Below are 15,299 nucleotides of genomic sequence, written 5' to 3' on the forward strand. Positions count from 1 at the left end.
TAGTTAATAGTGATAGAAAAGAAAAAAAAAAACACAGCAAATTGATTTAGGCAGGGCTCTGTTTACCACCAGCCACATTTTTCTCCCACTTTACCATCAGATAGGTCTGAGAGTGGTCTATCTCTCTGAGCGGTCTCCTCAGAAATTGCCCTGGGGATTTCCTATCCAGGAGAAGAAGCTGGGATAGGTGGTCTCTTCTGGTCTCCTCCAGCCCTCCAAGCTAAGTTAATGCTGCACCTCTTAGTAAAACAGGAGAGTTCCCTGCTCCCCTGTAATCCCTTGCAGGATATGCCACAGGGGTGCGGCTTGTCTGGCCGCCACTCAAACCCCTTACAGGAGGGGGAGCACACAGATGGGCAGGTGCAGGAGCTGAGGTGAGTGCTTTTGGGCTTTGGCCCCATGGTGGCATCTAGGGGTGTGTGCCTATGACTCTCAAAGTCCCAGGGGGCATACTACAGTGCTCTTTTAGCTCTGCTGTCCGTAGACGGCTTAAGTGTTAACCAGCTCAGTGCCCTCTTGATACCTGGGTTCTTGTCTGCCATCCAGGAAGAATCAGGTCACACACAGATTTGAAGGATGGTGAATGCGGGAATTTTATTGGGTGATGGATGTGGCTCTTAGAGGGAAGGATGGGGAGCTGAAAAGGGGATGGAGTGGGAAGAGGATATTTTCCTGGAGTTTAGCTGTCCCATGGCACATCTCTCTGACTGTCCCCAGCTGAACTCCTCTCAACATTCAGATGCTCCTTCTTTTCTCTCCTTCTCCACCATGCCACTCTTCTGCTCCTCTGCTCTTTTGTTCATCTGTTTGTTTGCTTGTGAAGCCTGGGGTTTGGGGTTATATGGGTACAGGATAGAGGGGTGTGGTGAGCCAAAAGGCAACATTTGGCTTGAAAACAGGAATGCCTGTTCCCATTTAGGGCTGTGGGTTTCCAGGCTTGGGGGTGGGGCCTTTGCTGGGGAACTGCCCTCTTCTACCCAGTATTTCCCTGTCACCTGTCTGTATCATTAGGACTATAATGTGCAGGGCAGCTGTATGGCCTGGAAGCACCTTGTTTCACAATCCTAGGAGCAAGGTCTACTGTCTTCTGGGCCTCTTCCCAGGACCTCTGCCTCTCCAGGTTTGGCTTCCCAGTCCCTCACCAAAGCATTAGGTTCATTAACTCCCTGTTGTGGCTTCAGTTGGACGTGGAGGATGGAGGTGAGGGAAGGCGCCTTCTAGCCTGGGTGGGGGGCAGAAGGCACAAGGGGATGAGAACCCTCAGGACAGAAGAAGGGGTGAGCCAGTTGAGAGGTGGGTGCTGCCCTCAGTCCTGCTCTGTACCCCACCTCCCTAAAGTGAATGGACTCACCCACTTTACCCTTGCCAACCTGAACAAAGAAAATGCCATTCACCTAGCTGTGAGGTGGGCTTTTTGTGCATGCATGAGAATGGGCTGCGAAGCCACCACTCCAGGGTGCACAGAGAAGGTGGGGCACAGCCTGCTCTCTGGGCTCTGTCCTGAGGACAGACCTGGACAAGGGCCTTCACTTCTGACCCCTCCCAGCAGGGGAGGGGAGGGTGTAGAGCTAGATAAAACCAGTGTTTGCTATTTTAATTACCTCCCTCTAAGGGCATTTTCATATGAAACTTTGTTCTATGTTACATTAAGGGAGAGAGATTTTTAGAGGAGCTGGGGGAGGAGGCCCCAGGGGTTTTCTTCTCCCCACAGATACATCTATCAGTGAAATAAAACACAGCAAAGCACACAGCACAATGCCCAGCACATGGTAAGTGCTCACTGAACATCATTAACACTCTCTTCCATTGCAGTTGGTGAAAACAACACTCAGGATACTTCAGCTTGGTGAAGAAGAAAAATAAAGCCCAAGTTCTACCTCTGGGGCCTTGTCCTCCATGTGGTAGCTCAAGGCTAAGGGCAGCTCTGGCTCCAGGATTGCTTTTGCTCAGAATGGGCCAGCATGTCAGAAGTGGTGTTGCCTGCCCTCTGCCATTCTGCATCTTCAGCTCAGCCCACTGTGCCTTTCCAAAGGACAGGCCATATTCCTATCCTCCTGCTCCATGTGGAGCTCCCACAGCTCATCTTTCCTTCCAACTGGGGGGTGGTGATATAGTTTGAATCTGCCTCCCCGCCCAAATCTCATGTCAAATTGTAATCCCCAGTATCGGAGGTGTGGCCTGATGGGAGGTGACTGGATCATGGGGGTGGATTACTCATGAAGGTTTAGCACCATCCCTTTGGTACTGTCCTTGTGATAGTGGGTGACTTCTTGCAAGATCTGGCTGTTTAAAACTATGTGGCACCTCACTCTTTCTCTCTTGCTCCTGCTCTAGCCATCTGACATGTCTGCTCTCCCTTCACCTACTATCATGATTGTAAGTTTCCTGAGGCCTCCCTGGAAGCCAAGCAGATGTCAGCATCATGCTTCCTGTACAGCCTGCAGAACTATGAGCCAATTAAACCTCTCTTCTTTATAAATTACCCAGTCTCAAGTATCCCTTTATAGCAATACAAGGACAGACAAATATAGGTGGGCAGCCCTGAGAGAGCTCTGCCCCTCCCCTGTCTGAGTGGCTCAAAGCTAGGATCTTTTCTTGGTGCCCTCAGGGGCCTGAGGATAAAGTGCGCCCCAGCATGCAGGCTCTATAGGAAGAAAGATGGAGGGAGGCACTGCTAGGAAAAGGAAGAACACTTAGCTCACACCTCAAGAAGGTGTGACTAGATGAGCAGAAGCCCCTGTCCCAGGGGAAAAAGTGTTCTATCCCAAGGCACATCCTGGTGTAGGAAGATTTGGAGCTCAGGTGGGATTCAGGCTCAGCAGGGCTTCAGGCTCACTATCCTTTGCTCAAAGATACTATCAAAATAAGATGTCAGGAACTTCTCAGCTATGCCAAACAAAGGCCCAAAGGCCCAGCTGTCTACCATGAAGAGGAGGGACAGCCTTCTCTCTAGGGCCACAATGCCCTATATCATTCAGCCTGGGACCTTTCTTTCAGAGTTGGTTCTTTGCACCCTCAAAGCATCATCTCATCTGTTACTTTATTTGTGACTCACAGGAAGCTTCTGAGTCAGGCAGGGCGTGTGTTATCACAATTTCATAGAAAGGGAAACTGAGGCACAGGGTGGGCTAAGTGACTCAGGCTAGAGTGAGTGGAGGACAGCACTCAGATCTTCTTGGATCCAAACCAGACATCCTTCTCCCACACAAAACCCTCACCCTAATCTTTTTTTTTTTTTTTTTTTTTTTTTGAGACGGAGTCTCGCTCTGCCGCCCAGGCTGGAGTGCAGTGGCCGGGTCTCAGCTCACTGCAAGCTCCGCCTCCCGGGTTTACGCCATTCTCCTGCCTCAGCCTCCCAAGCAGCTGGGACTACAGGCGCCCGCCATGTCGCCCGGCTAGTTTTTTGTATTTTTTAGTAGAGACGGGGTTTCATCATGTTAGCCAGGATGGTCTCGATCTCCTGACCTCGTGATCCGCCCGTCTCGGCCTCCCAAAGTGCTGGGATTACAGGCTTGAGCCACCGCGCCCGGCCGGCCCTCACCCTAATCTTAACACTTCTGTGGCTCCATGGGTTCCTCAGTGATTTTAGGAGGATTGTGTTGGTGTGTGTTGCGGGAAGTCAGGGATCCCCGAACGGAGGGACCGGCTGAAGCTGCAGCAGAAGAATATAAATTGTGAAGATTTCATGGACATTTATTAGTTCCCCAAATTAATACTTTTATAATTTCTTGTGCCTGTCTTTACTGCAGTCTCTGAACATAAATTGTGAAGATTTCATAGACATTTATCACTTCCCCAATCAATACCCTTGTGATTTCCTATGCCTGTCTTTACCTTAATCTCTTAATCCCTTCATCTTCGTAAACTGAGGAGGATGAATGTCACCTCAGGACCCTGTGATGATTGCGTTAACTGCACAAATTGTTTGTGGAGCATGTGTGTTTGAACAATATGAAATCTGGGCACCTTGAAAAAAGAACAGGATAACAGCAATCTTCAGGGAACAAGAGAGATAAGACTTGGAGCCTGACTGTGCTAGTGAGCTAGGCAGAACAGAGCCATATTTCTCTTCTTTCAAAATCAAATAGGAGAAATATTGCTGAATTCTTTTTCTCAGCAAGGAACATCCCTGAGAAAGAATGCAGCCTGAGGGTAGGTCTATAGACGGCCCCCTTAAGGCAACCACCTTTTAGGGTCGAAGCTGAAGGGATGAAATAAGCCCGGGTCTCCCGTAGCGCTCCCAGGTTTATTAGGATGAGGAAATTCCTGCCTAATACATTTTGGTCAGACAGGTTGTCTGCTCTCAAACCCTGTCTCTTGATAAGATGTTATCAATGACAACACATGCCTGAAACTTCATTAGCAATTTTAATTTCGCCCCATCCTGTGGTCCTGTGATCTCGCTCTGCCTCCACTTGCTTTGTGATATTTCATTACCTTGTAAAGTATGTGATCCCTGTGACCCACCCCCTATTCGTGCACTCCCTTGCCTTTTGAAAATCACTAATAAAAACTTGCTGGTTTTATGGCTGGGGGAGCATCACAGAACCTGCCGACATGTGACGTTTCCCCTGGACACCCAGCTTTAAATTTCTCTCTCTTGTACTCTTTACTTTTATTTCTCAAACCAGCTGAGATGCTTAGGAGATAGAAAAGAACCCACGATAAATATTGGGGGTGGGGTTTTCCTGTGATAGGTGTGCACATGTGCCTGTGTGCGCGTGTGCATGCCTGCATGTGTGTGTGATGCCTTACTTGTTGCGGGAAGGGCAGGAGGGTTGGCAGTCTCTGATTTTTTGTCTCTATTTTGGATATTTTAGGTGCCACTCCTGAGAGAGCCAGAGAGCTGTAGTGTGTTAAGACAAGGGGTCTGAGGAGGAGGAGACCTGTGAAGTAAAGGTGATTGAAGACCCTGAGTCCCACAGGAAGCCCAGCCTGTTCCCCACAGAGATGTGAGCTCTGCCCAGGTCAGTCACGGTGCTGGGAAGGGTCTGGGGGAGGCAGGGGCAGGTCCATGGAATTTCTCCTCTGGACATGATTTTGGGGAGAAGAAGAGATCAAATATTATAAAACATCTGCACAGCATGTGGCATCTCATTAGGGGGATGGGACCACCCCCATTACACACACACACACACACACACACACACACACACAGACTCCCCTTTTTAGCTTGGCCTTTCCTCACCAGGAAAATTTTCAAGCATTCTTTTTAGGCTGTAACCAATAGTCATCAATATATTTTCCAGTAAGATTCAGTGCACACATACATACATTAACAATTAACGAATTTTTCATGCAACATCTTGTAATAAAGTCCCAGAAAAGGGTACTGTTGGCAAATTTAGGGCTGAGATTTTTGTCCTTGCTGGAATTTTTGGAGTAGAGTGTTTAAACTGCAGACCTAGATCCATTAGAAGGTTGTGACATCAATTTGGTCAGCTCTTTAAAAGAATAGCATAGCATAGCACAATAGGAAATATCAGAGTGCATCAGAAGTCACAAATGTTAGTATTATGTGGTGAAACATTTGGTTCATTGCCAATATGTGTGTGTATCTCGAGAGTCTCTTTGTAAAATGCCTTGATGACAGTGGGTTACATTAAAAAGCATTAAAGACACACTGTTTTCAGAAGCTTTCCTGAAAGTACTTTATATTGAGGAAGGACTAGCTTTTTAGGCTTGTGAAGAAAGGAAAGGTGTGGCTGGAGGTGATGGGAGGGAGGCCCTGGACCCCCCAGGGGGATGTGGAGAAAGGCTCCAGCCAAGCTAGGGCAGCATGTGACTTCCTGGGGTCCAGAGCTTTCTGCTCCAGAACTGGGTTGGAGGAGTAGCAGAGGTGTCTCCTGTCCCCCTGATGAAGAAAGAAGAATCTAGTGAATAAGGAAAAGCATGGAAATAGTAGAGATCAGGAGTTCTTGACAAATCCATCAACCACCCTGTGCCTTCATGTCCCCATCAACAAAATAGGATGGTGGGGGTGATAGACCTTCATGTTCCTGACGAAATGAAACATAGTCAACACAAAACCAAAAGAAACATTGGAAGCTTCTTAAGAGATAACATTCTCTAAATTGATTTTTGGGGAATACAAATTCGTATACAACCACCTATCCTGGAAGTCAGGAAAAGTGTACGCTTTAACCCATTTTGGTTGCTTGGTTGTGAATAAACCAGTCCCCATACTCAAGGAGGTTTTCCAAACTAGTTAGGAAGCTAACAGGGCCTCAGAAGAGGAAGATAACATGGAGAGCTCTAACTAATTGCCCACAGGGTGGTACAAACCCCGAGGGGTACAGGCATTCAGAGAAGGTTGAGGGCAGGATAAGCTTAACATGTGTGATGCACAAGGTCAAACAGCTGGATGTGCAAGAGTAGGGGTGACATGTCTAAGAGGAAATATAATAGGGAGGGCTTGACTAGTTGAGAATGAGAGCAAGGCGGGGAGGCATAAGAATGTGAGGTCTCACTCAACAAAGGCTGTTGCACATCTGTAAAGACTCAAAGTTACTGTGCTGTGCCAGGAACAGGAGTGGATTCACAGAAGATGAAGGCAGCAGTGTCTCCCCTCAGAAGTGGGGGCTGCACCAGGGACCAGCAATTTGGTGGCTTCACCTGCAAAAGGAAGTTAAAAGGCAACTGTGCCTCTCAGACTGCAGGCCGACACACTAGGGATTGTGAAATCAAAATTTTAATGAATGAGAACAGATTAAAGTAGATTAGAACTTACCAGTGTGCAACATAGTCACACTGGAAATTTAGCTACACAACAATCCATCCACCGACATAGAGAAATGATCCAAGAAACTGCCAGTAACATGGTCAAGAGTAGGGAATGGCATCCATTGTCAGGGAGGATGCCTGGATGTGAGGGAGATTCCCTGGATGGAATCCCTCTTGGCCTGGCTGGCTCCAGCTGAGATAGTGAAGCACAAGATTCCATTAGGTGCATCCGTGCATGATGGGAATGTGTCAAATATATTCTCACTGTGATGGTGACTGTGAGTCACCATCAAAAGACCCGGATGCCATTGACTTAATACCTCCCAAGCTTCCTTACACCGTGTCTAGTCGCCGACTGAATGATTGTATGCTTGTTGTAGGCAGCTGCTTATGTGCCCTTGGTGATGAAAGGGTTGGCAGGGCAGGGAGAAATGGGGGGTGGCTGGTAAGTCTGGGTTAAAGTTGAGAGTAGCTGTGGCACACAGCAGCAGCACATGCAAACACAGGAGCTGAGGCCTTTCCTTGAAAGAACCTAATGGGCCTAGAATGTTTTCAACTCTCTTGATGCCTTTGACCTGAGACTGCCTTCACTGCCCCAAATCTGAAATGCAAGTTCATAGGACAAGCTGTGAGTGAGGAGCTGGAAACTCCCAATCAGCAGGTCTGGAGACATCTGTGATGCCGGGGGCACGGCGGAATTTCCTGGGAAGGAAATACGTCAACCTGTATGTAAGCACAATATGGTGGGGCAGGGGGAGGGTCTCTTCACTAAGGAAAAGAGCAAGCTGCTTTCTGGGGGTGGCAGCTGTCCCTACGCAGTGGCATTTCTCAGCCTCCCAGAATCAGCCCCAAGAGTTCTCTGTTCCAGGCTCTCCTACTGGGGAAATCCTACCGATGAAAATCAACAATTGACACACCCAGAAGAGGACAAGAGAAACATCCAACAATCCCCGAAGACAGGCTCCCTCTGCTCTGCCTCACTATTAAACACATACCTTGCTTTCCAGATGTGGCCGGTGGTCCCCTCTAAGGGGACACTGGTCAGTGCTGAGGGATGATTGAGAGACCATGGAAACCTGACTCAAACAACGTCCCCAAAGTGAGCTGGGCAGATTTCCAAAGTGGTGAAACAGAATCCCAAAGGCAGGGTGTGCCCAGATGGGCCTTGGACATATGCTGCACAGTATGTCTCAGAGATAAGGTGACAGGGTGGGAAAAGGAGGTGTGTCCGGGGCCACAGACATTGCTTCTTGCACCCCAGCTGGGTGTGAGCTGTTTCAGGCTAGCATGCTCTTTCCCTGCCCTGTTCCTGGTTCTCTGGCTGGTTTTGCAGGTCAAAGGACCTCCTTCTACCTGGAATGTCTAAAGTGACAGAAGAATTTAGGGGGACACATCGCCCAGAAGATAGTCCTGCCCTGCATCTGCTTGACCCTCTGGTGGCTCATACATTTGGACAGGCTGCCAGCCACCACCCAGCAGGCTGGACGGTCCCCAAGATAAGGGACAAATCCCCGAGAGATCAGTCAGTCTTCCCTGTCTCCGACTGCTGGTACACCTCCTACCCCTGGCCCTAACAGCCCCTCGCTAGGGCTGCTCATTCTTCCTGTGCAGGCGAGAGCCTTAGCAAAGTGGTAATGTCACAGGGTGGACCTAGGAAATACTGCTCAGTAGGAACTCTTCCCAGGATCCCGAAGAATCAGCAACTGCAGGATCTGCCTGAGCTATCTTCTTGTGGTATCATAGATGTCCCCTCATCAAACAGGCTTAAGCTGCAGGGCACCCATGCAGACAGAGTTTGAACATACTGGAAATTTAGCTGCACAACAATCCATCCACTGACACAGAGAAATGATCCAAGAACCTGCCAGCAACATGGTCAAGAGTGGGGAGTGGCATCCAAGGAAAACATGTCAGGGAGATTCCCTGGATGGAATCCCTCTCGGCCTGGCTGGCTCCAAGTGAGATAGTGAAATGCAAGATGCGAGAATCAAACATATTCTTGGTATTTAGGACTAACTCACTTAAAGAGTTATCTAAGATCATTCTATTAACCCCAGGCAAGATGGGGTTAATAGAGGTCTAAAACTGAGGTCTAAACCTCGGTTTCCTGAACTTTTACTCATTTAATCATATATTCCCTACATGGACCTAGGCTTTAAATAACTTTGTTTACCCAAAGGCATTCAGCTGCTAATCAAAGCTCATAATCAGCATAAGATGACCAGTGTGACCCAACTGACTTCAAAGAAATGCAGTTTTGCTTAGTCCAGGTGACATTGCCTAAAAAAGTATGATTTCCACTGGGCTTTCTAAAATATTGAACATACCTTGAACATTTCCTAGATCTCCAGGGACCCAGGAGCCCCACGTTGGGACCATGATGAGCTGGGCTAGGGAGGTGGCAAACTGTGGGGACACTGTGTGTGTTATTCTAAAAGATTTCTTTTATTATTATTATTATTTTTTCCTTATTTTACTTTAAGTTCTGGGATACATGTGCAGAACGTGCAGGTCTGTTACATTGGTACATGTGTGCCATGGTGGTTTGCTGTACTCTAAAAGATTTCTAACAGTTGGTTTCCCCCATCTGTTCTCAGCCTGCTGGTAGGCAAGAAAGTCATCTTTATTTTGTACTCCTCTTTATCCCTTTCTCTTCCCTCCCACATAGGCAGTGATCTTCCCGTTCTCTCTGCCTCTCAGAGCTGGGCTTTCCCCACACAGTGTTGCTCTCTCCAGGGAGCACATCTCATCAGAGCAGCTGCCGCTGGGGAGCCTCTGCCAGGGTAGGTCGTCAAGGCAAGCAAGCCTGATCCCTGCCCTCATGATGCTCAAGAACATGCTGGGACAGAGGACACGATATGTAAATAGTTTGATTCCAATATAGTGTGAGACTTAAACTCTGGGTCAACGACAACCTGAGCTAGAGGTTGGTGGGGCATTGTTAATGGCCCGATTAATTGTAAAAATTAAAGCAGCAAATACTAGTTTGGTCTAGCTCTGTGCGATGTGCATTATACTTCTTCACAGACCTTATTTTGCTTGAACCTCACACCAACCCTGTAAGATAGATTGATATAGAGGGTATTTGTGTTCTGGTTTATAGAAGATACAGGCATCACGATTCTCTATTATACTGATGAGAAGACCAAGAGTGAGAGAATTCACAGCTGCTAGGTGACAGGCCCAGGGTTGAAATGCAGATTATCTTGATTCCACTCAACCACAGCGTTCTGAAGTTAGAGGAGAGGCAGGCCACATCAGACTGACATAATCATAAACTATATTTTGAGATGGTTGAAATTCATGCCAGGTCTGATGAGGTAGGATTGAGATGGGTGAAAATGATGGCATGTGAATCCCAGGTGGGTGGAACTAGCTGGAAACAACAGCTGCAAAGCAGTGGTTGCTCAGAAGCAGGGGTCTGCCTTGCTTGGCAGCAACCACTCCCAACAACTCACACTATTTGTGTGTCCACAGGCATTTTCAGCGGTAGCCTTAACCCTTCAGAGAAGCCATCCTCCTGCCTCATTCCCAGGTCATTCTCCACCAACCCCTGATACAGCCCCCAGCCCAGGCAGGCCTGGCAGCTGGTTCCCACCCTGTGCTGGAGGTAACTGAGTCTAGCAAGAACCTCACCAGCAGTGTCCTGTCCAACCACTGCAGCTCCTGTGCTGAGGAGACCACCCCCTGGCACAGGGATGGCAGCACGAACCAGAGAGCCTGGCCTGTCTTCCCCATGGTGGGTAGCCAGGCTGGGACCCTAGGAGGCAGTTCCACAGCAGTGCCAGCAGCCTGCTGAGGTGGTACATGACTCCTTACCACACAGCAGACAGGGAAGGGAGAGGCCATGGGCAGCAAGGGGACTTGGCATGGGGAGCGGAGAGGGAGAACCTGGCTCTTTCTGAACTGAGTGTATGTCAAGCCTCTGAGCCAGAAAGACCCTCCCTTCCCTCTCAGGGCTACAGAAGGACAGCTGGCGCTGGAAAACAGGACCACGCAAGATGTTACTGGCTTTCTTAAGGCTGGGCCTAATACAGACAGAGAAAAAAGCTACTGAGAAAAGTATCCCTGCCATAGGCCAGTAAACTTCAAGAAAGGCCTTGAGACTCCATCGTATGAGCCAGCCATGTGCTGTGATTGCACAAAATGCAAATGTGAGTTTGAACTGGATCTATGCAAAGAGAGGGTCAGCATCTGTGGTGCTCAACCCTGACTGCTCATAAGAATCACCTGTGGCACTTTGGAAACCCATGACAAGTGAAACTGATATTTTTAAAAGCCCTTTGATGATTGTGATGCACAGCCAGCTGGAGAGCCGCTCGTCTAGAACAAGAGAGCTTTCAGTTCCACTGTACTCTGCCTGGTGAGAGCATCTAGAGCATCCTGGCACCACATTTTAAGGGACCTTCAACAAACTGGAACAAACCCAAAGGAGGATGATCAGGATGGCAAGGTCCCTAGGACCATTTCACAGGAGAACTGGTTGAAGGAATTAGGTAAACTAGGAAAGGAGATGACTTCAGAGGCTGTGCTGGGCATCTCCCACCTGCAATGGGAGGCATGGGGAAAGGGTCACGGTCTTGGAGCAACTAGCTCAACGGACAGGCGGGGACATTTCAGGTCACATGAGGAAGACATTCCCAACTGAACTCCCGAAACGAGGGGGCATTTCCTAAAAAGTATCGAGCCTCCCATCACTAGACATATGCAAGCAGAGATGGTGCCCATCAGTCATTAGGCTGTCATTGCAGGAGATGGGAACTTAAACCAGATGGCTTCGAAGGTACTTTGAAACTCCAAAACTCTGATGCTTCACGTAGCCTTGTTACTGTCATGCGCACCCGTGTGAAGAGACCACCAAACAGGCTTTGTGTGAGCAACATGGCTATTTCACCTGGGTGCAGGCGGGCTGACTCCGAAAAGAGAGTCAGCGAGATAAGGGTGGGGCCGTTTATAGGATTTGGGTAGGTAAAGGAAAATTACAGTCAAAGGGGGGCTGTTCTCTGGCAGGCAGCAGTGGGGGGTCACAAGGTGCTCAGTGGGGGAGCTTTTTGAGCCAGGATGAGCCAGGAAAAGGAATTTCACAAGATAATATCATCGCTTAAGGCAAGGACTGGCCATTTTCACTTCTTTTGTGGTGGAATGTCATCAGTTAAGGCGAGGCAGGGCATTTGCACTTCTTTTGTGATTCTTCAGTGACTTCAGGTCATCTGTGCATATACGTGCAAGTCACAGGGGATGCGATGGCTTGGCTTGGGCTCAGAGGCCTGACAGTTACCCTTTATTCATTTCACAGATCTCTCCTGAGCACCTACCACGTGCAGGCGCTCTTCTAGGTGCAGGGACACAGCTGAGAAACAGAGCCTCTGCTCTAGTGACTCACATTGTGGTGAGGAGGGACAGATAATAAATAAACACGTATGCAACAGGTCAGGAAGGGGCAGGAGCTCCAAAGTAAAATTAGGCAGCATCAGGAGAGAGTGATGTGGGCTGGGAGCAAGACGAACAGACGCCTGGGAGGAGCGGTGCCAGGTGCGCTCTGTGGCTTCCTCCCTTCCTTTGTCTCGGGAGCTTGGTTTCCCGTAGCCAGGCATAAAGCTGCCAGCAGGGAGGATGGAGAAGTTTTAGGGGTCGCCTGCTGGCCTTTCCGAGCAGGTGCATGCATGGTGTTGGCATGCATACTTCTGGATCCTCACCCCAGGAAATACAGCCAGCGGGCTATGGGCAGTGGGCTCGGGGCTGCAGTTTCAGCAGGGAGAATGAAGGTTTCTTGGGAAGAATAATATGAAAGGCATCAGAGAGGAGAAGAGAAGGGCAGGCTGGGATAGGCCTAGGAAGCAGCAGGGCAGGCTCCCCCGTCCCTCTGTGAGGCAAGTCTTTATTTGATGACGGCTTTTAATACCCAAGGCAAAACTTCTCTGGCCTACACATCCCTAATCCTTCGGTTGATGCTCCCTCTCTGCTCATTTCCTACAAGCACCCCTCACAACGCCTCACACATGCGCGCACACACGCAGGCACACACACATGCACTGGCCCGCGAAGTTCCGCGTCAGAAGCCCCTTGCTGCCACCCTCTAGAGGAGTCAAGCATCAGTGATAATGTTCCTTTGATTCTTCATGGCCTCCAACCCCGCCCCCTAGGTTTTGATTTCAGGACTGGGGCAATTTGCTCAAGACCCCGAGTTCACGGAGATCTCAACACAGAAGCTGGCCTCCGCCTGTGACAGGACAGGAGACGAGGTAGAGTGCGAGGCCCACAAAGTCCTCAGCTGGGCGCCCCGCGGAGCCCTGCAGACGCCGCCCTCTTGCCTTTCGTGAACTGCCGGGACCTGGCCAATGCCGGCAGGAGCCAGCGCAGAAGAGCCTGGGAGCTGCGCGCCCAGGGCCGCGAGTGCGGGGGAGCTGCGGGACCGCAGGGTCCGCTCGGCAGCCGTAGTCAGGGCGCCGGGGAGTTAAGCTTCATATTTACTTCAGTGTTCCTAATGGGCTTGTTTCAGACGTGCTCACTGTTCTCGCCACCTGAAGAACCGCATTTTCATGTATTTGTATTGGGACAAGACGTAGAGTCCGATGTGTAAAGGGCCTGCTTTGAGGGAAGAAAGGCCGCAGCCCGGGGTGAGTCCGCAGAGACGGCGGGTGACGAGGAGGCGGGAGATCAGGGACAGAGGGGAGGGTAGAGGCGCCTGCCCGCTACTGGCACTGCAGGCCCGGCGCTGCGAACCTGCGGCTGCTTCTGGGGACGGGGAGCCCGGCTTCCTGCGGCGCTCAGCAAAAGGACGGGAGAGCAAACGGGTGTCTTTCAACAGCTTGTAATAAAAGCATTTGCACATATCCTGTATGAGCCTCCCTGTCTCCAGAGAGCCAGGGCCTGTGGATTTGGAGAAGGGAGCGGGGCAGCACTTCTCGCGAGGACCCCAGCCCAGCCCACAGAGGGAGGAGGAAGCTGCCGAAGCCGCGGAGCTCCGGGAGAGAAGCATGAGGGCTGGGGCCCGGCGTAGCAGTGCAACTCACCCCAGACCCGGGCACAGCGGCGGCTGCCCGGCCACCTCCGCCCGCCCGCGGCGGGATCACTTACCTACAGCCAGCATGCGGAGCTCCAGCCCAACAGCTGGGCAGGCAGCCGAGAAAGGAGCTGGCGCCGCCCACAGGGATAGGGCGCCAGCGCCCACAAATGAAGATGTGCTCAGCGTTTGTGGAACGTTCTTTTGTTTTGTGGTTTGACACTTTCCTTGCAGTTTTTGTTTTTTGATTTGTTTTGGGCTTTTTACAATTTTAGTTTAGTTTAGTTTAGTTTTTATTTTCCCAGAGGGGAGGAGAGGAAGAAAAGTGTTTACAAAGTCCTGTAGCCACCCACCTAATTTTCGCTTTTGCCAATGTAAACTGGGTTTGGTTTTCTTGTATTATTTAAATGGTTGTGGTTTCCTTTATCCAGGGAGGGTTCAATAGAAGACTGTGTTGGATAATTATACCAAGTATTGTGTATGCCCAAAAATTTGTTATAAATCCCTTAAGTAGTAATCCGTTTTTTTTTTTCTGGCTTGGTTTGGTTTTCTAATGTAAAGGTAATTGGCAATGCATTTGATATATCTTGCACAATATGGGTAACTGAGTTGGGTTCCTTTTTATCTTGCGTGTATAGGTGGGTGTGGGAGGGAGGAGCATGGGTGAGTCTCTGTGTGTGTTACACGTGTGTATGTAGTAGGTTGTGTACCTATATCCAAATGTATATGCACCCATATCGTGTGCCCACGGCATCTGTGAGTACACAATCCGCCTTTTCTGGTTTAATTGTGTGGAGATCTAAATCTGGGACCATTTGAATACAAAAACAGACCACTGCCTCTACTTCTAAGGTGGTAATCTGTAACTCTTTGCATTTCTGTCCCACAAGATAATGCAAAAACAATGCGATAATATTCACTTAAAAAATATAGTTGTGAGTTCTTTGGCATTAAAACTGTATTAAAAAAACAGAAATTTAAGGGAAAAAAGAAGGCATTTTGCTTCAATATATCTCATGTAATTTTTTATTACTTTTATGTTTCTGTTGAAGAAACTTAAATTCAGGTCAGTTTCAGTATTTTTCACATTTGTTTTAATGGAGTTACAATTGTGCCAAGTGAATATGATTATATTTTAATTCACTTCTTGTATATTTTGCTGCATGTAAATCATTTTGTATTTGGAGTGTGACACGGGTTACTTCTGAACACTTAAGTGCTTTTCTCTATGTGATTGAGGGAAAGGGAATGATTTTTCTTTTAATTTGTACAATGAACAAAGGTATTGTTGCAGTCTTACTAATGCATTTTAATGTAGCAGTTTCTCATTGTTTGAACTAGTACCCAGGGTTCTTTGTCTTACATCCAAGAAGATTAAGGAACATGGCTACAAGGGTGAGGTTGGAGCAAAAGTTTAATAAACTAAAGAAGAAAGCTCTCCACAGAAGAGGGGAGTCCAAGTGGATTGCTGGGTTGCAGCTGATTGCAATAAACTTCTATATGAAACTGCTCTCCTCCCTGTAACTGTTTTAGTAACTTTTTACCAGTAAAACTGTCTGTGCAATTGCCCTTA

General features: G+C 48.8%; 1 long non-coding RNA gene across 1 annotated transcript; it reads right to left on the reverse strand.

Annotated features, from left to right (window-relative positions):
* Nucleotides 1-568: 568 nt before the first annotated feature.
* LOC117090326 lies at nt 569-13,857 on the reverse strand. The gene is made up of 2 exons (XR_004439972.1): nt 13,801-13,857; nt 569-824 (listed from the first exon to the last, which is right to left on the reverse strand). It is a non-coding gene; the product is annotated as an uncharacterized LOC117090326 (long non-coding RNA).
* Between the last annotated feature and the right edge of the window lie 1,442 nt (nt 13,858-15,299).

The sequence above is a fragment of the Trachypithecus francoisi genome, unplaced genomic scaffold (genome assembly GCF_009764315.1).
Source record: "Trachypithecus francoisi isolate TF-2019V2 unplaced genomic scaffold, Tfra_2.0 Lachesis_group11, whole genome shotgun sequence".
In the NCBI taxonomy this organism is placed as follows: Eukaryota; Metazoa; Chordata; class Mammalia; order Primates; family Cercopithecidae; genus Trachypithecus; species Trachypithecus francoisi.